This window comes from Protopterus annectens, chromosome 11.part0 (assembly GCF_019279795.1).
Source record: "Protopterus annectens isolate FY-2018-M chromosome 11.part0, PAN1.0, whole genome shotgun sequence".
Classification (NCBI taxonomy): domain Eukaryota; kingdom Metazoa; phylum Chordata; order Ceratodontiformes; family Protopteridae; genus Protopterus; species Protopterus annectens.
Genome location: NC_056745.1, coordinates 781116088 through 781138295, shown reverse-complemented (window position 1 = coordinate 781138295; position 22208 = coordinate 781116088).

Genomic DNA, 22208 nt, shown 5'->3' with positions numbered 1-22208 from the left:
ATGCAGAACCTGTACACATTCTATTTCTACAACAACATACCAGAATAAACACAACAGTTGATGGTTGAGGTTTTTATTGTACTTATATGACACAGTGCTCTACTACTGCATACGTTCTAGATGACTATTAGTCTGATAAACTTTTCTTTAATCGTTAGACACAGAAAATGATCAACAATTTAATCCTTCTTATTTATTTCACTATATAGTGCAAGGTAGATCTGTACTCATCAGCCTATCAGCACAGCCTTGCCAGTCTGTCCCCATGGTCCTCAGCATTGCTATCCCTCTCCACTGCAGCTATAGGGGGAGAAAACAAATAAACATTATGCATACTTGTCTATCACAGACTCAGCCTAGAATCTGGTACAGCTATATCTGGATACTTACAAACTGCTGGAGCATGGTTGTCCCTAGTGACCTGGATCCATTGGGCCAAGAGTGCCCCCTTCCTCCACTTTACATTGGCATAGTGATACTATACCTGCTCACCAGTTCAGGGAATGCCAGTAGCACTGCTGAAATTGCATGCCAGATGGTCCCAGGCCTCCGCTTTATACTGTGAGCCCTGGTACTGGCCCTGCAGCAGTATGTCATCATGGTTTGCAACAAGGAGTTTAGCCATGACTCTGGACTCCAAAATGCCCCAGCACTGCATGCAAAAGCGCAAGCCCTCACCAACACCTGACATAGTTCCTACTCAAAGAAAGCTACAACAGAGTCTGGCTGTATTCCCACACTTTACCATCATTGGACTATTTTGAAAATGCTCACCTCAGATAAGCAGTGCGCAAATCTGCTAAGTTGGGTTGAACAGTGCTTAAAGGAGTAATTGTTGAGCATTGCTTAACAGTGTACAAATCTGCTTAGCTGAGCTAACTACTGCTTAGCATTTACATCTAAGCAATGCTTAAACCAGCTACGCATAGCTGAGCAATGCTAACCATTGCTCACTTTTCATTTTTAGGGAATATCAGAATAATTGCTTTTAATTAATCATTACTGTCATATTAATAAGTGTATATGATTTACTTTACATGATGTCCCTTTATGTGCTTTCATTACATTACCATGGGGTATGACTATACTATATGGGACACTTGTGTATACATGGGTGATTTCACATGTTATATGCACTCACACTTCCATTGTAGACCAGCTACACTACCCTGTTTGACAAATATCAATTACTACATAATTTAAAATAAAAATAATACAATTAATACTGTTTCCCCATGTAAAATTTAAGTGCCTGTCTTGGTACTTGAACTGTGAACACCTGCTTGAAAAGCCAATATTCTAACCACTATGCTATCTCAGTGTTAGGATTTAAGCTGGTATATTTTTATTTATCTCCTATATGATGTTTAAGCAATGCTGAGCAGAGGGCCATAATGTGCACACCCATTCAGCTACGCTAAAATATACCTGAGAATGGAAAAAAAAATAACTAATCAACCCACTTTTTTACATGTATCTGTACTCCTTGTCAGTCACAGTTAGGGAAATTGTAAGGGGACACATAGGGACAAATTTTAATTATTGCTATTACAAACTTATAAAGTTTAACTGTGGTTTTCTAGAAAATCATTGGCAGATCACTCTGGGATTAAGTCAGAACATACTGACAGACATTTTGGTTTCAGACTTCATACCCTTCAGGAAATCCATGCTAATGCAAACCTTTTATTCTATCAATTTTCCATGTTTGTAAGTGCAATATTTAAAAAGTGTCCCTATTTTTGGGCCTTGGTTCCCCCCATTATTTATGTCTTTGTACATCTTTCTTGCTCTAGGAGGCTGAGAGGAATGTGAGGCAGACATTTGGCATTCTGCAGAAACCTGTACAGTCAAGTGGTTTGGCCTTATGGCAGTCTGACAATACAGGGGGTGTGTAAAAGTACCTGTCACACCCCTGTGCATTGCTTCCTATTGTGATGGGTGCTTTCAGTGTCCACTGACACTGAAAGCACTTGCAAAGGGCCATAAGGCACTTTGACAATGCAGGCGGTGTGTGACAGAACCTGTCACACACCCTCTGCATTGCTTTCATGCTCCCCTATCTATTTCAGTGTCTGCAGACACTGAAATACTAATTTTAATTGATTTCAGTATCCATGGACACTGACATTGTTTTACAAAGTGCCATATGGCACTGCCTGAGTGCAGGGGGGGGGGGCGTTTTAGATGTGCATGTACTACTTAAACATGCCCCCTGCACTCAGCACTGTTCGTGTTGGTTTACCCTTAGCAACAGCATGCCTTCATGAATATGCAAGGTGAACTGCTGTTAAAGCTAAAGGCAAATGGACACAATTCACTCCATGCAGGAATAGCACTATTCCTGCACTGAGTTTATTGAATCCAGGGGAGTGTATTTGAGTAATTCCATTAATTTTGGTATATTAGGTTATATAGGAAGTGTATATATGTATCCATGTGAACAAGAAATAGAAATAGTGCAGCTGGTGTTTAGTGTCACATAGAAATCAAGACTGAATCCAATAAAAAGGGAGGTTTCTGTACCTGATAGAAGAAAAGAGAGGGTTCAGACTAACACATTACCACATCATATGTCATCTTTGCACTTGTAGTGGGTGTTAAGATATAGAAAGATAGAAAACTAGAAGTTAAGTATGGGATATTTTGGAATAAAGTAAAACTGGGAAAAATTAAAAAAAGTTTACGAATGAAGACGTTAAAGAATATCAGAAAAAATTGTATTATGGATAATAAATACAGAAGAATTAGAAAAACATAGGAAAAGATGGTATCATAAGGCAATGTGTAATTTTTATTATATTAATCCTTTGAGGAGGATTGGGAAATAGGTTTATAGGCTCATAGGTAGGTACTAGGCTATCTGCCCGAGGACATTTATAAGCCTAGCCAGAGTGAGTCGGCTTTCGCCACCCCATTGATTAATTAACTGATCCTCTGTCAAGCAGAGCCAATGAAGTGATCCCAGGGGGGTATTTTCTGTTACCCATCCACTCGTCAACATTTCTCTTGAAGAGTGTTAGTGAGGGGCTCTGCCTGATGTAATTTGGAATTTTGTTCCAAAGCATGGGGAGTCTCTGTGACAGGAATCTATCCCTCCAGCATGTTCTGTTTATTGCTGTGGTGAGGTTTAGCTCACTAGAGCGTGTGGCTCACAGTGACTTGAATTTCTTTAGGTGGAGCATGTCCATCTATTCTGAGTTGGACATGGCTTTGTAAGTCAGGCAGAGATCACCTCAGAGTAAGTGATATGCCACTGAGTACAGCCGGAGAATGAGGTAGCTAAGGCTGTAAGGGAAAGAGAATAAAGATTTTGGTGTGCTGAGATATGTCAGCATTTTTTTATGTAAACTATCAATTTACAAATTTCCAGTACAAGGATATTGTAATTAAACAGAAACATCAGAACATGTTTTTAGGATGTGAAAGGAATAAGAAAATCTGGGATTGGATATGTAAAGAAAATATTCTTATAGGCATAAAAAAGACAAGGACATGAAAATAAACATGAATATGATTTTATATGGATATTATAGGGAAAAGATGTCAGTATTAGGGGAAAATTTGATAAAGGAATGTTTTAGGTTATATGGGAAATATAGAACGAAAGCTTACAAGAAGCTTTGTTTAATAAAAGATGTGCAGGCTTTTTGTAAAGGATAAGATTTTGGTTGTAGAAAAAAGGGGTAGATGTAATGATGAATTAAATTAAGTTTTGATTTTGATGGCTTGAGCAGGAGTAATGTCATTGAACATGTATATTGTATATATTCAAAATATTGCAAATATTTGAAATGTCATCTGCAAATATTGCAATTGTAAAACAAGGTAAAGTTATGTAACTAGCGTATGTGGAAAATATAAATAAAAATCCTACACTTTTTTATAGGTGTTGTGGAATCTTTTACATCCACCTGAGCTACCACCATGTCAATGTCAGACACATGGGACCTCAGTGTAAAATCTCAGCTGAAGGCTGATGCACTCAGAGAGCAGCACCCCCCCCCCCCCCCCCCCAGTGCTTCTCTGCAGTGTCACCAATCCACTCACCAGGTGATGGAAAACAACCCACAACCTTCTGGTCTTCCAGCAGCAATGGCATCTGTGTGACCTTTTGCACCTTGGACACTGCTGGAAAAATGGTTGAGAAATGTGTGTGAATATGTTGACCAGAATCTGAACTAAATGAACTAATGGCCAGCATAACAGAGACTTAGATAATAAAGGAAAAGTAAGGAAAGAAGCAAAACAAAATGGTACTAAATAAAATATGAAGGGGAAGGCAGACAAAAATGAAAAGTAATAAAAATGTGGGATGGTCATGGAATGGAAAATCATATTAAACAGTGTACTACAGTATTATGAAATGAATGAAAGGAGCGTTTTCTTTAATTTGATATCTCAGTGTAATGTTCCTTATTAAAACAATGCACACACATGACCATCACATATGTTACATCAACATTTAATAACTATTTGATTTTGAAAACTGTGATTATCAGCATAATTTTATCACATTTGCATACTTGTTTTAATCCAGTGCCTCATAACAAAAAATGAGAGAACACTTCAACTGTTACATAATTTGAGGGTAAAGAAATGTATTCGTTGGTAGCACAAATATGAATGGCTAGTATTCATAAGGCAGATTCCTGTAAAGCATTTAACATTCTGGAAGAAAGATAATAGTCATCATATTCTTCCAGCACATTAAGCACCTATAAATAAGTAGTGAAGCATTTGCCATGGGTTGTGTTTTGTTTTTAACTATATAAAAGATGAATGATCATAGATATAGGATGGACTGGATAACTGCAGGCCAGTGGTACTATAACTTTCCCTTGAGGGTTTTCAGCCAGAGAAAGAGACTGTCAACAGGGTAACATAATATGATGCAGCATTTTATTTCATAGATAATGATTAGGACCTGATTTCTTTAGACACATAACTATAGGAAATTATAAAATATTAGTAAATGAGAACTAAATCAAACCTTTTTTAGAGGAATGAGATATGTTGATATGTCTTCTATCTCCAAGGAGAAATGAGTGAATTTTGATAAAACATATGTAATGGACTCTTTGTATTTAACAATATAAAACAATTAATACAGAAGAAGCACTGGAGTTATTAATTACATGGATTTAGTCAGAGAAGATTCTCTTTATGTAATCAGAGAGATTCAATAAAGCATACACAGTAATTTTTCACCATGTGCACATCCTGGGCACAGACAGTTTTAGATTCAGTAAGCACCGTGTAGAGGCAAACGAGGTAAACCGCGCACACAAGGTAAGCAGTATGGCATGCTAATTACAGCATAAGCAGCTGAACTGCATGCTATTCAACCAATTCAACATGGTTGAGCTATTCAACAAGCTTTAAAGCATCTGTGCAGAATCCATGCTGGTTTCTCCTGTGAATTGCAAAACGTTTGGAATACAACCATGAAAATGATTCTACACAGACAGAATGTTACGGGCTACTGCTGCTTTAATTCATGTGTATGTGCTGCAGGCTGAAGAAAATGCTCCTACTGCTAATAGGCCTAGGCTAAGGAGAAGAGTTTTCATGCCCCATTTAACTTTTCCCATCCATTGTAGAGCACTACAGGATAGTCAGGGACACAGTACAGGAACTCTGCAACCTCTGTCATCCTCAACTCAGAGCCAGAGCAACCCAGGAGAACCCATCTCAGTGGAGACAAAAGTATGTGTACCTCTTAGAATCTTAGCTACAGGTACCTTTCAGAGACCAACAGAGAACATGCTGGGGGTGTCACAAACATCAGCATCCAGGATCCTCCACCAGTTCCTGAATGCTATGCTCCAACATGACAGTGACCACATATATTTTCCCGTAGTTCTGAGAAGAATGACAGACATTTGCAGGAGTTCTAGCATGTAGCACACACACTACCCTGAAGTACGTGGTGCCATAGATTGCACACATATAGGCATAAAGGCAATACCCAGAGAACAGTGTAGGCTCTACATAAACAGAAAGGATTACCACACTATCAACTGCCAAGTCATGTGTAATGCCAAGGGAATCATCTTGAATATCTGTGCTGGCAACCCTGGCAGTTACCATGGCTTACATATGTTCATAGGTTCATAGGTTCATAGGTTCATACTAGGCTATCTGCCCGAGGGCATTTATAAGCCTAGCCCATTGTTTTGTGGCTTACGCCACCCCTTTAGTATGGGGAACTATACCCATTATTTTGCTGTGCCTCTGTCGAGCAGTGACACTGAGGTAATTCCTGGGGTATATCTGCGATCTCCCATCCATTGGTCAAGATTTCTCTTGAACAAGGCCAGCGAGGTGCTCTGCCTCACATGTACCGGGATTTTGTTCCACAGCATAGGGAGTCTTTGGGTGATGAATCTATCTCTCCAGCACGTCCTATTAATAGCCGTGTCGAGGTTTAAGTCTCCCGCCCTTGTGGCTCTGATGGATCTAGATTTTTGAGGTGAAGCATATTCATCAAATCTGGGTTTGACATGGCCTTGTATGTTAGGCAAAGGTCACCTCTGAGCAAGCGGTGGCGACTGAATAGAGCTGGAGTTCTTTCAGTCGGGCAGCATAGGACAGATTTTGAGACCCTTTATCCTTTTGGTGAGGAACTTTGTGGCCTCTCCAGCTGCTGCAAGTGTCGGGTCAGATACATTCCGAATGGGGCATTGTACTCAATCATTGGTCTGATGAGTGATGAGTAAAGGGAGACTATGACCTCCCTTGATCTAGATGAGAATCCCTTCATGATAAGGTGGGCAATGTAGAAGGACTTCCTAACTACTTTAGCTACATGGGTGTCGAATGACAGACTACTATCTACCTGGGTCCCCAGGTCCCTGATAACTTCTTCTGTGCTCAGTGGATTGCCACCTATTTGGTAGCTAGGGGTAACCTTGTTTTTCCCGAAGGGTATGACTATGCATTTTTGGCATTTAACTTTAGGCCGTGGCTCTGGCACCAGTTATCCGCTTCTGTGAGACCCTTCTGAAGGATATCTGTGTCAGATGTGTTTTCTACTATGGCCCAGTTTGCAGTCATCTGCAAACTTTGTCAGCCATAACCCTCCTGTGTTTGCTTGTACTTTGGAAAAGTAGATGCCAAACAAGAGTGGGCCCAGGACTGAGCCCTGTGGGACACCACTTGTGACAGGCTTTGAGTCTGACATGGCGCCAGCAACTCTGACCCTGTGGGTTCTGTCACTCAGCCAGTTTGCAACCCATCTTGTGATGTATGGGTTAACATTTAAGCTGATGAGTTTTCAATGATACCCGAGTGGGGTATTGTATCGAAGGCCTTAGCCAGATCGAGGTAGGCTGTATGGACTGCCTTTCCCTCATCAATGGCTTTGGTGACTGTTTCAAAAGTCAACCAAGTTTAAAAGGCATGATCTGCCTTTGACAAAGCCAAACTGGGTTGGATCCAAAGTCTGCAAATTCCCTATGTCTTTATTTATGAGGTCCATTATGATCCTCTCCATGGCTTTGCAGATAAGGCTTGTCAAGCTAATGGGCGGTAATTTCCAGGGTCTGTGGAGGCACCGCCTTTGTGAAGTGGGACCACAGTTGCAGTGCGCCACTCCTGAGTGCGTATCCAGAGGTAAGACTTTGATTAAACAGCTGTCCTAGCTGTGGGTTTAATTCCTCATTGAGTTCGTGGAGCACACAGCCGGGGACACCATCGGGTCCCATGGATGCTGTGTTTTTGCTTTGGAGAGAGCAGTTCTCACTTGGGCTGGAGATGTTTGGGGGCTGCACTCATTTGGTATAGATATCTCTCCTTTTGGGGAGGGGAGAAGTTTGCACTGAACCTGTCAGCCAGTATGTTGGCAATGTCTGTAGGATCAGTAATCTTCACATCATTTTGAACTAGTTCTGAGCATATCTGGGAGTTTCCTCCTAGGTTTCTAACATAGCTAAAGAAGGCCTTATGATTGTCTTTTGAGTCTTTAGCTATTTTTCTCTCGAAATTTGCTTTGGATGATTTTATGAGAGCTCTTAGTTTTTACTTATAGTGATCAAGGGTGTCTTACCTTTTAAGGATTTTGCTCTATCTTGTAGTAGCTTCCTCCTTTTGTTGTAGAGTTTGTTTATGGCTGGGGTCCACCAGACTGGACGCTTGCCTTTGGTACAAAGAGTCTTTGTTTTGCTTGGGATTGCCTTATCCATGCAGTCCTGCAGGTGCTGGTAGAAGGCGTTTGTAAGTGATTCAGCGGCTTGAGTATTGTTTTCCGCCTCGGGGCCTGAAAGGAGACCACACTAGTCTTTAGAAGTGTGAAGTCGGCTTTTGAGAAGTTCTTTACTGTGGTCTTTTTATTTCAGGTGGGGTGGGATGAGGACCTCCAGCGAGATTAGTTTGTGATCTGATCTCACCAGTGAGGGGTATACTTCCGGTGTTGAACATTGTGCTCCCATGTTCGTGATGATGAGATCAAGTATGTTATCTCCTCTTGTGGGGATGGTGACTAGTTGTTCCATGGCATTTGAGTTTATGAATTCCAGGAACTTTTGGGCTAGGGTGTTTGGGCTTGAGTAGTGTTCCCAGTCTATATTAGGGTAATTGAAGTCACCTAGTATGATGGTGTTTGGTGATACATTTATCCCCTCTAGTGTTTTCAGGAAGGCCATGTGAGTTTCCTGAGTTTGTGAGGGTGGCCTGTAACATGCTACAATTTGCAGAGCAGTCTTGCCTATGGTTAATTGCACCTGGATGGTCTCCGATGCATCGTGCGTTGCCACCAGTCTTGAGGTGTGGGTGTCCTTGATGAATATGGATACCCCCCCTCCTTTCTTGGTATTGTCTGGATTTTGGGGCCGGAACGCATGATATGAGGTAAAACCTGATAGCGCTGGGGTGCTCTCAGGAGCCTTGAACCAGGTTTCTGTCCTGTCTGTTATGTGGCACACCTCTCAACTGTACCACATGTTTCATAGGGGAGATATCCCACATGGTCATCTACTGGGGATGCAGGCTATGCACCGAAGCCATGGCTGATGACACTCATCAGAAATACACACACACCCACAGAAGAGCATCATAATGAGGCACACACTCAAACCATAAATATCATAGAGCATGTGTTTGTCTGCTAACCTCATGGTTTCACTGCCTACATACATCAGGGGGAGTCCTGCAGTACAATACATGGACATGTACAGAAATATTCACATTATGTGCCATGCTATATAATATAATCTGGAGGAAATAGCTTCATCAGGATCAGCAAGGGGAAGGAGAATGCATCCCACCACCAAGGCCAAGGTCACCACAGCCACAGATAGATGAAGCATCAGAGAAGAACCACCAGCTGCTGTGGGTGTAGGCAGCCATAAGCATCCTTAGTGTGCCCTTGCATTGGCTAAGAGACAATGCATAGCACACTCACTCACTACCTAGGGGCCTAAAACCTTCCTCCTACTCACATACACATAGTAACATTGATGCCAGGCAACTCACACAACTGCTACCTTCCCATGTATTGGCTCTGTACTGCTTGCATCAGACACAGTTAGCTCTGAACTAAAGCTGGGACAACTGCTGCATTTATAAGGTAAGTCCTGAACCTGGAGTGCCTTGTTTAATAATATGAATGTATGGCATATCTTGTATTTCATTAGTTGATACAGTAAGCAAGTAAAGGTGAGAGATTTGTAAAGAAAGTATCTTAACATTTGACAGCAGAGACTTATTCAGCTTATATGTGTCTATTACCAAGTAGTAGGCCTCAGTCATCAAAGATTCACACAGTCATACCTCTCAAAAGTACTGATGATCATTGCATGCCCTCATTTTAGCACCATACGGTTCTACTGGAAAATCATTAAAGAGATAAGTTAGAAAGTAATGATACACATTGCAGTTTCTGACTTCACAACCCTCACAAGATCATTCACTATAAAGTTGGGAAATTTCGATGATCTCAACTGTCTATCTTTCCAAGGCAAATATATGTCAAAGGTACAATTAACAGTTCAACACCATAAAAACAGATATACTAAGCACTAACTTAGCTATGCACCCTGAGCATCAGACACAAAGCTTATGTATCCCTGAATCAAAAACATAGAAAACAGGGATAAGGCACAGTTATCATCACTTTCACAGGGTATTGTGTGTGTTGGGGGGGGGGGGTAGAAAACCTAGGCTGACACAAAAGGTGGTGATTGCATGTAATAAAGAAAAGCAAGCAGATGGCTGGATACACCAACAAATGGCCAGTGAAACAAAATGAGTAACTGTTGTGTGTGTGCCTGTAGGGGTCCTCCAGGTGAAATTGGTGTGTGAGTGTCTTCATGAACACAGCCAAACTCTGAGCTGGCTCTACATCTTGGTGTGTGGGACAGGTGTGAGCCATGCATGGTAGAGGTGGCAGTTCATTGCTGAAGTCCCCAATCATGAGAACTGGCTCTGCCAGAAGTTGTACTGGCATGTACGTGCCCATGGTCAGATGCAGTGCTGCTTTTAATAAACAAAACAAAATAATCACCAAAAGAAGAAAAAAACACAGGCCACAAAGACTCTGACAGAAAGTACAACCAATATGCAAACAATGTACACCAAATGATGCCAAAAATGATAAATAAATGCTTAGGTTCATAGGAGGTTACTAGGCTAATGGCCCTGGGGCCCTTACAAGCCTAGCCAAGAGTTTAGCCCCAAAAAGAAACTTTAGGCAGCACCTGTTGCATCTGTCAGTGAGAGATACAGGTAGAACTCCTGAAGCAAATTTGTGGTTTCCCATCCACTCATCAAGTTTCTGCTTGAAGAAGGTCAGCGAGGTACTCTGTTTGACGTGTATGGGAAGTCTATTCCAGAGACGGGGCAGCCTCTGTGAGACAAACCTGTCTCTCCAGCAGGTTTTTTTGATGTTGCATATTAGATTCAGGCCTTTTCGAGTGGGTAATGCATGAGAAGTTAGACTTATAGATATGAAGCATCTCTAGTATTGCAGGATCTGAGATTGCCTTGTAGGCAAGACATAGGTCACTTCTGAGCAATCTGTACATTACGAGCAGTGGTAGTGATTTGAGTCTATCCACAAAGTATAGGTTTTGGAGGCCATGGATACTGTTTGTGAGGTACTTCTGTGGCCTTTCCAGTTGGTGCAGATGTTTGGAGAGGTACATACCAAACGGGGCATTATACTCATTATTGGCCTAATGAGGGAGGAGTACAGAGAGGTAATAACCTCCTTTTCTCTGGATGCAATCCCTTTATTTATGAGATGAGCCATGTAAAAGGCTTTTCTGACCACTACTGCTACATGATGGTCGAATGTGAGATTGTTGTCAACCTGATTATCCAGGTCTGTCAACACAGGTTGTGTGCTTAGGGGGTTGCTGTTGATATGGTAATCACTAGGGGAAATGTTTTTGCCAAATGGTATGAGGGTACATTTTTTTGCATTTAACTTGAGGCCATGACTTTGGCACAAGTCACTAGTTGCTGTGAGACCCTCTTACAATATGTTAACATCATTTGGGGAGTCAATGAGAGCACCCAGCTTACAGTCATCAGCAAACTTGCTCATCCACAGGCCTTTTGTCTTTGCCTGGATCTCTGAGAAGTAGATGCTAAACAGTAGGGGTCCCAAGACAGATCTCAAGGGAACTCCACTAGTGATAGGTCTGCTATCAGAGGTTGAGGTGCCTATTTTGACCTTGAGGGTCTTGTCAGTGAGCCAGTTGACCACCCACCTGATGAGATAGGAATTTACACCAAGTTGTGTTAACTTTTCAATGATGCCCGAGTGGGGAATTGTGTCAAAAGCCTTGACCAAGTCAAGGTAAGCTATATGTACTGACTTTCCCTCATCCAGGGCATTGGTGACAGTCTCAAAGAAGTCAACCAGATTCAACAGGCAAGATCTGCCCTTGACAAACCCGAATTGGGTGGGGTCAAGTGCTTGGAGATTGCCTATGTCCTTGTTTATGAGATCCATAATAATACGCTCCATGGCTTTACAGATCAGACTTGTCAAGCAAATGGGGTGATAGTTTCCAGGGTCAGTAGTAACACCACCTTTGTGCAATGAGATGGCAATGGCAGTTCTCTAGTCTGCTAGAATGAAGCCTGTACTTAGGCTGTGGTTGAATAGGGTGCTCAATGGCAAAGCTAGTTCTTGCTGGAGATGGTGACGAATACAGCCTGAGATGCTATCAGGTCCCATGGAAGCTGTGTTATTTGCCTTGGATGGAGCCTTTAAATCTTGATCTACGGAGATGTGAGGAGTGGGACAAGTATTGGGGATGTCAAAAGGCCCTTTGGGGAACAGGGGGATGAAGTTTGCACTGAACCTATCTGCTAGCAGGTTGGCTAAGTCAACAGGATCATAGGTTCATAGGTTCATAGGTAGGCACTAGGCTATTGGCCCTGGGGCCTATACAAGCCTAACCAAAAAGGTACCCTGCCTTTAGCCACCCCAGAAAAAATTTTTCCTGTACCCCTGTCAAGCAGTGCCGCAGAAGTGATCCCCAGGGAGAATTTTCTATTTCCCATCCAGTCTTCAAGATTTTTCTTAAAGACGGCCAATGAGGAGCTTTGCTCAACATGAATGGGTAGTTTGTTTCAGAGTATGGGAAGTCTCTGGGACAAGAATCTATCCCTACAGCATGTACTATTTATTGTGGTGACAAGGTTTAGGTCCCTGGAGTGTGTGGTTCAGAGAGATTGGGATTTCTTTAAGTGTAGCATGTCCAACAGTTCTGGATTTGACATAGCTTTGTATGTTAGGCAGAGATCGCTTCTGAGTAGGTGATATGCGATGGAGTAGAGCTGGAGTTTTTTGCGACGGTCTGTGTATGACATCTGTTTGAGGTCGGTAATCCTCTTAGTGATGTATTTCTGTGGCCTTTCCAATTGTTGTAGGTGTCTTGTGAGATACATGCCAAATGGGACATTGTACTCTATAATGGGTCTGATGAGGGATGAGTAGAGAGGAACAATGACCTTATCAGTGTAAGGGATACTGTTAAGTACTAATTAGGAACAGACCTGGACTTTGCTATTGAAGTTCCTGATGTAACTGAAGAAGGCTTTGTGGTTTCCCTTTGTTTTGGAGCCTAGTTTCAATTCATAATTGGCTTTGGAGGTTTTCATTAGTGATCTAATTTGCTGTTTGAGGCTAAGGAGGGAGTTTTTCCAATTTGGAATTTGTTCCTTTTTACCTTTGGACAACAGTTTCTTCCTCTGGTTCTAAAGCCTGTTGAAAGAGGATGTCCACCAGACAGGCTTGTGTTTCCTTGAGGAGCAAGTTTTAGTTCTGTTGGGTATGGCTGAGTCCATGCAGTTGTACAGATGCTTGTATACTGCAATGGCATTTTGTTCACCATAGTTGTCTGCATCCACTGAGGGGGCGGTGGTGTGAAGCTACTGATAAACTCACTTAGGAGGTTGTAGTCAGATTTTGAGAAGTCTTTTAGTTTGATTATGGCTGGCGGGTTGGGTGGGATAGAAAGTTTGAATGAGACAGACCGATGATCTAATCTCACCAGGGAAGAACATACTATGGGAGTGGTCCATCAGTCACCCATGTTGGTAAGAACCAAGTCTAGAATGTTATCTCCCCTTGTGGGGGATGAGACAAGCTAGCCTAGAGTATTAGAATTGGTGAAGTCAAGGAATCTGGTGAGTGCATTAGTGCAGGAATAATTCACCCAGACTATTGTGGGATAGTTGAAGTAACCAAGGATTGGGGTGTTAGGGGGTACCCTGATGGAATCAAGTAGATACAGGTAGGAGGAGTGGGTATCCTGAGTCATAGAGGGGGGTCTATAGCTGGCTATAACTTGGATGGGTGTCTTGCTAACTGTCAGTTGCACCTGGAGTAGTTCCAGTGCATCATGCTAGCAAACCAGTCTGGAAGTGTACCTGTCCTTAATGAAGATAGAGACTCCACTACCCTTTGTCTTCCTGACCTCATTTTGTGGTTGGAATATGTAGAATGAGCTACAGATTGGTAGGACAAGGTTGCTCTCCGTAGCCCTGAACCAAGTTTATGTGACCGCACAGACATCGGCATCTTCCAGTTCAAAGAGAGCCTCCAGTGAGTGCATTTTCAGGTTAAGGCTCTTAGAGTTAAGCAGCATGACCTTCAATTTGCTTTTTGACAGATCTTTTATGTTGGAATATTTGTCTTTGGAACATTGCTTAAAAAGGCACAATGGGGGAGGCAAGAGCCTTGGCCAGGTTCCGGAATTCCATTGCTGATAGGTAGAGGCCATCTCTGGCAAAGCATTGAGGCCTGTCAACCATGTCATCCCAGGTAGACAGATATTGGATCCTCTTGGAATGACGTGAGAAACTAAGCCAATTGTTGAAGTCAGTTATGTTTTGTTAGTATTGTGGTATCATTCTTAGTGAAGGTAGGATGCTGCTTAGGGCTAGGATCACACCTGCCTCGGACACATATTCTGAAAGCTCAATCATGTCTCTCTTCATATAGTCCAGTGAGGTATGTCTCAAATCATTCACACCAACATGGACAATGACAGAGTCATACTTGTACTTGTTGTGGAGAGACCTAAGTCCATGCATGATATGATGGATTTTGGCACCAGACAGTCAACTGGCCATGACCTTCTCCTTGTCAAGCCTGATGAGGGGGAAATTGGTGTGTCTCACAACTGAGTCGCCAATCACTAGTATGTTTGGCTTATTGTTATGCCTTGTGGGCTGTATTGGTTTATTGTTTTCCCTTATGGACTGTGTTTGTGAGACACTAGTGTGTTTTCTGCTGTGTGTGATGTGTTTGGTGTTGTGTGTGGAATGTTTATGAGTGTTTTGGAGGTCTCTGCTGTTTAGGTAAGTTTTTATTGAGGACCTCTGCATAGATGAATGTGTTTTGTGCTTGGATATGTGATGTGAGTGGCATGGTGTTTGTGTAGGCAATCTCCTCTTTGTCAGGACTACTGACTGTGGCATGAGAGAGCATGGATTCCAGGATACTGATGTAGATGCATTTGTTGCAAGTAGAAGAATTATGTGCTAGGAGAAGAGGGCTGTCAGTAAACATGAGGCAGTTGCTACACTGTCTCAGTATGCCCATATCAACTAGGCTGGCAGGGAAACTGATGGGAATTGTCCAGACATAGTGTTCCAAATACTTGGGCAGATGTATGGAGAGATGGTTTTGATAAGGGTTTGTCCACAAGAGTGTAGACCACAAAAACCTTCTTAAATGTAAATGAAATGGCTAGAAGCACAAGTGCTAAAACCAAAACTAAGATTCATAGAATAACAGATAAATTTAATTAGGCTACTAACAAGCAGTAATAAATGCAGCAGAATAAAAGCACTTGAACATTTAAGAGCACACAGCAGAAATATGGTAATAAAGTAGGAAGAACACAATTACAGTAAAAGCAGCTGAATAAAGTGTAATATTTTTTTAAGTGGAGAGGGAGGAAACAGAAGATACTTCAAGATTAAGAAACTAAGGGGGTTGGCCTTCCCAGATGCTCTGTCTGTACTTTTGTTTATTAACTGTAAACTTCGGATAAAACACATTGTTTGAACTCCACTTAAATGACAGAAGGTATTAGGTCACATGATACTGTGTACTGGGTCACATGATTACTGAGCCTCCAAGCAAAGGAACCACTTTAAAGTGATAAAACTACTATTAAAATGCAGGTAAAAAAAATGAAGGTAAAAATGTCAGGTTCAAAATCATCTCTCTCTCCACAGCCTTCAGTTTTTATAAGCATGAAGTAGAAATAAAATCAAGCCCTGACAGGCTACCTGCATTTAACTGGAGTTGCAGTACAACTCATGTTTCTCCAAAATTAGCTGCCAAGGGGCACAGCACAAATCTTTTGGCACCTCTCTATAACAACAAATTTAAACATATGTATGGAGGAAAACGTCTGATGTGTTTAGCTAAAGTGTTACTTTATTTTTTGCTTTTGATGTCATTGTTATGTTCCCAGATACGATCTTTGAAACGACGTTCAGTTTTTTCTTTGTAAAAGGCTGAACAGCATTGACACAAAGTGCATAAACAACACCCCTAGTAGAGTAGTTACAAGTTTCTCTTGAACGTAAAACCATTTACTACAAGCTTCTCACAAGGGATAATAAATTTACACATGGAACAACCCCCCACACGTAGCCATTCTAAAACTGGTGAACACATTTTTTCTACTAATAGTACCAAAATGCTCGACCAAGTTCTTAAAATTCTGTTGCTTTTTAAACGTAATGTGGGGTTTATCATTCATTTTACCCACCATCTGGCTGTCAACCCTCGAGATAGCCCAGTTTTTGCAAATAATTTCTCTGATTATATTATTGTCCACATTATATTGAGTAATGGAAGACCTTGACAAACCAGGATTCACCCTACAAGCATTACTGAATATACCTGTAAAAGAATCTATATTGTTAAAAGAAGTCATTCTTTGGTCCATTGGCCCCATGGGACTGACAGATGTTTTAGCAGAGTCCTGATGATGGGCATGCTGTAAAATACATTTGAAATGGCCACTCACACTTTTGTTGATTACCTCAAACATTAATGGATCAACAAATGTCCTTGGATAGTCTCTGGCTAAAAATATATGCTTAATAAGATCACATTCATCCAGGAAAGAATGTACTGGTAGGTAGTGTAGGCATCACAGCAATGACCTACAGAGGAGTAAGATGGATACCCAAGACCAGTGGATCTGGGAATTTAAGACTACAGACATCCCACACCTGTGCAAGTATCTAACTAACTACAAAGCATACTTTTAAGACTTAAAAGCTGAATACAGGCAAGACTGGTATTCATAATTTTTCTCCATAGCTGCCTGTGATCATGAGGTAAATGTCCGAACCCATGGGGCTAGATTGGTGAGGATGAGGGAACCATGTGGTATGTACGCAGCAGAAGAGTAGTGTTATTGTAGCATTAAAAGGTAAACATAGCTTTTTTGATATTTTATAGAGCTGTCCAATTGAGCATCATATTTCAACTGTAATAGCAAATATGCATGCATTAGTCTGTAACACAAACCAAGAGTACAATATCAGAGGTTGTGGGTTCAGTTGCCACACTTCCCAGCTATACAGTACTGTTAATTCTTTAACTATATTTAAATTAAATTCAAACCTCTATACTAGTGGCACAAATGTCCTGCTGTAAACTGTAATCTGTATAATTGGAACATGCATATGTGCAATATATGGACATGTCAAGGAGTACTTGCTGCAATCTGTTGTATAGTGTGCATCTGTATGGAGCTGGTTGTCTTAAAAGTAAAAGTTATCTGTTAGGAGGTTGTAGTTTTAAAAGTAAAAGTTAAGATAATAGAGTCAAATAATTGTATCAATGCATTGTATGTCACATATGAAGGTACTAATCTTATCTCTTTTTTCTCTAACTGCAAGCCTTATCTCTCTTTTTTTATTTTATTTTTATTTTATTTTGTTTTTTTTTTTTTTTAATTTTATTATGCGTCATCAAAATGTATCCATGTCATCCACGTGTACCACATCAATAAATGCTCCGCAGTTCAGCGGGGTAGGCCTGCCCCACAGGAGCTGTCTGCTCCCCCCTCCACTGGCTCCAGTACCATTGCTCAGCACATCTGGGAGCCAACCTGGCAGCATCAACTCTGCTGCCCCTGCACCACCTGCCCTTTTAGGCAGTCGTGCCCCGGTACCCTCTGGAAGCAGTGGTGGAATTGGTAATTTTATCATCATGGTGAATTGCCAGGGATGGTACTTAGGGTTGTGCACCACACTGTTGGTGCACACCTGTGCTAACTGGAGAGACTGCTCTCTATCATTTTGTAATGTAGCAGGATGAGGCGAAGGAGATGTCAAACACTCTAGCTAATGGCAGAGTGAGGTAGCAGTGATTACTGTCCAGTGGGAGAGAACTTGTTCTTGCTGTCACCCAGGTTGACGACCATGGGTTTGGAATGTCCTCACCCTCACCCTAATAATAGTGTCCCCCAACCTTTTGGGTCCATCACTGTCTCTGTTGCTTATCTTATTTGTCTTTTCTGTCTGCAATTGCATTCTCATCTGCACAGTTTACCTCAACCAGACATTCCTACATCCCTTCCCCAACATTCCTCTCCGTCTCAAAAAAAAAAAAAAAAAGCGGGCACCTGTCCCACAAAAAATAAAAAATCTTGTGCATGGCTGTCCATTTTGCACACTTGTCTTCATGATACACTTGATTTGGTCCAACTGGCTGTAAAACATGATTGTGTTGTGGTCACCCCTCTCTCTGGAGGTGACAGTCCAAATTCAGTTAATATTTTCCGCATATGTTCACTTTACACTGTTAAAGAAATAACTAGCTATAGTTCTGTCCTGAACATTCCTGCCCTGCTTTCCTTTTGTTCTTCTCCCTGCTTGCTTCCCATTTCACCACTGCCCTATCTACCCATTTTACCTCTTTTAAGGCACTTTTGCATAAGGATGCACATTGTGCACCAATGCGCAACAATGGGGAATGAAGGCAATGTATTTGCATGCATTTAAAAGTATTAGATATGTCAGCAATGTATTTAAAAGTATTAGATACACCTGCATTTGAACCCATCATCTGACCCCAACAAGGAATGCATCAATGCATTAACATATGCTGCCACAGAGTCAGTTAAGCAACAAGTGCATTTCATACACTCACTACTAACTGTCAGACTTTAGCAATGCATCTTGTGTTTGTATACTGCCTACTTACTCAGAGACATGTGTATTTCACACGTGTAAACAATTTGTAAACCTTTGCACAAACCCACTGCTCGCTGTGCTATGGAACTGTACATATTATGCTGTATTACTGCTGTTTACTTTCCATTTCCTGTGTATGAAATGAAATTGCATGTGTAAGCATTACAAATGAGGGCCCTATCTAACAATATGCCACATATTTACAATACATCCATCTGTTGCCACCCCCAAGCACTGCAACCCTGGTGGCTTAGTACTGTTTTCACACATATATCAATCAAAGTACAAAATGTAATATCAAATGCAGTGTGTTGTGCAATGCACATCAATCTGGTAACATGCAGAACTACAACTATTGATCCATATGCCTAAAAATACTTATCCGCAAGGCTATGAAAGGAATCAGCATGAACCGTGTAGGTGACCTTCAACACACTTGACCATGCCATGTTGTTTTTGTCAAGGGTAGATATTGCTCACTGAACCTTGTGGACTTCTTGGATACTGACCCCTTATCCAAGGCCTTTGACACTGTCCCCAGTTCATGTGTCATAGTGAAAATCTCCCATGTGGGAATTAAATCATACAGTAGTTCAGGGATAGGCAATGGCTCACTGACATAACACACACTCTCAATGCTGGGGGCTGCACCTCCACCAGTAGCCAGTTACCATTAGAATACCCCAAGGATCTGTGCTGGGGCCTCAACTGTTTGCAAACTGCTTCCCTGAAGTGCAGGCAATGGTAGTTGGCCATTGGTTAACCAAGTTTGCAGATGAATGGTAACTGCATTCATTGGCTCATTGTCCCCTTTGGTAATGTAGTACGCCTACTAATTATGATATACATAACACCCCTCTAAGCTCAAACACCATGCTGTGAGACTTGGGAACACATGTTGATAGCAATCTACAGATTCATCACTATGTGTTCATAGTGGTGGCATACACATTCTGCATTGTGCGCATCATACATACGGACATCACATCCAACACCAGGGTGGTCATACCTCTGCCGTACTCTACACTTAGCAGACCACTAATTGAATACAATGTTCCCTTCTGTATGTACCTCACCAGACACCAGCAGCAACTGGAGAAAACATAGGGTTGTGCCTGGGAGACTCCAGGGTCTCCAAATATGACATACATGGAAAGACTGAAAGACCTGTCAGTGTGCTCAGCATCATGCAGGATGCTGAGAGGTGACCTATGGTTGCCCTAAAGAGCAGTCTCAGATCCTGCCCTAATGGAAATGCTGGACATCTACAAATCAAATGGGACACAAATAACTTGCCCCAGGGTTCTCAACCTAGTCTGTGACATAAACAGAACATGCTGGAGAGAAAAATGTATCCCCCAGTGACTCAAAGTCCTCTGTAATAGCTCCTGCTATGTATGAATCTGTGCTTCTCAATGACCATATTCAAGCAAAGGGCCAGTTGGTGCTGCCCACAACATCACTCATGATCATAGGTTAATAGCTTCATAGGTGTTTACTAGGCTAATGACCACAAGGGCATTTATAAGCCTAGCCATGCATCCCAAATCTTTGACAAGTTCTGATACCCTTGATGAATATAAGCATGGGCCTGAGAGATAAACAATTTACAGATTACCTCTGTTCATTAGAGACATAGGTGCCAAACCAGAGATGAATTTCTGGTTTCCCATCCAATTGTCCAAGTTGCACTTGAATTGGGTTAGGGAGAAACTCTGCTTTATATGGATGAGGAGCCTGTTCCATTGATGGGATAGTCTGTGGGATACATACCTATCTCTCCAGCAGGTCCAATTTATATCACAAGCAAAGTTTAAGCTTTTAGAACAAGTAATTCTAGTGCTGTTTGCTTTGTGGATATGCAGGAGGTCCATCACAGTGGGGTCTGACAATGCCCTGTATGTCAGGTATAGGTATCCCCTCAAAAGCCTGTAGGAGACAGCATACAGGTATAGGGCCTTGAGGTGATCTGCATAGGACATATTACTTGCTCCCTGTTTTCTTTTATTGAGAAACCTCTGTGAACATTCTAGTTGATAGATATGCCTTGGTAGGTACATATCAAAGGGGGCATTGTACTCAGTGATAGGTCTGATAAATGCCAAATACAGTGGAACAATGACTTCCTTGGACTTATTCAAAAAAGAAGAAATAAAACCACCGCTTGGTCATAAGAAATGGCACTTTAATATAATCCAAGCTAAAAAGACTAAGCGCTTGCACCTCCAAAAACATAAGGCATCATCAGAGTCTAAAACTTTACAAATGTAGGCAGTTTATATAGGAAATATTAACACACATAATTTCCTGTCCCGATTTTTAGTTCATGACATAAACATAGGTAACACAATATCTGCATTTAAATTCATCAGAATTATTAGCTAAATATTTTATTCATACTACACCTAACTTTCAAAAGGTTTTCTTTCTTAAAAACATATACAAACATAAACTACAATACAATGTGAAATATTAATCACATATTAAAGTAACATACAAAAATAGCATGCAGAAAAAGTGAATAACCTGTCAGCCAAAAAAACTGCAATGTTGGCAACCCCTAAAATGCATGAATTTCAAATTTATCAATAATATTATTGTATGATATATAATCCTATTAAATAAGCACTGGTGAGCATTGCTTAATTTCAAATTTGTTTTGCCCTCCTTTTTTAAATGCTCAAAATAGAAATATTATCATTCCTTGGACTTAGATGCCATACCCTTGTTTATAAGTTTACGCAACATAGAATGATTTTCTCACCACTGTAGACATGTGATGATCAAAGGCTAGATTACTATCTATGTGTGTCCCTAAGTCCCTGACTACTGAGTCAACTCTAAGAGGTGTGTTGTCAATATGATAGTTACCAGGGAAAGATAACATCCCAAAGGATACTGTTATGCATTTCTTGGCATTTAGTTTTAGTCAATGGCTCTGCACCAGCCCCTCCTGGAGAACATTTTTGTTAGTGTGAGATTCAATGACAGCTTCTAATTAGCAATAATCTGCAAATTTAGTCAGCCAGAGACCACTGACATTGGCCTTGACTTCTGAAAACTAAATGCCAAAAAGGAGCAGTTGAAGGACTGATCCACAAGAGACTCCAATTGTGACTGACCTTTGTGTAGAGGTGGACTGCCCAATTCTAACTTCCTGGGTCCTGTCTGTGAGCCAGTTGGCTATACAGTGGGGGACATACAAGTTTGGACCTAACCTCTTGAGTATGTCAACAGTACCTGAGTTGGGTATTGTGTCAAATGCCTTGGCCAGGTCAAGGTGAGAAGTGTGAGTGGCTTTGCCCTCATCCATACCTTTGGTGATCTTCTCTAAGAAGTTCACCAGGTTGAGTAGGTGTGATCTTTATGAAACCAACGTGGGTTGGTTCCAGTGTCTGGAGATTTACTATATCTCTATTGATCATCTCCATCTTACTTCTTTTCATGGCTTTACATATAACACTAGTGAGACTTATGGGTCTGTAGTTTCCAGGGTCTGTAGATGGCCCACCTTTGTG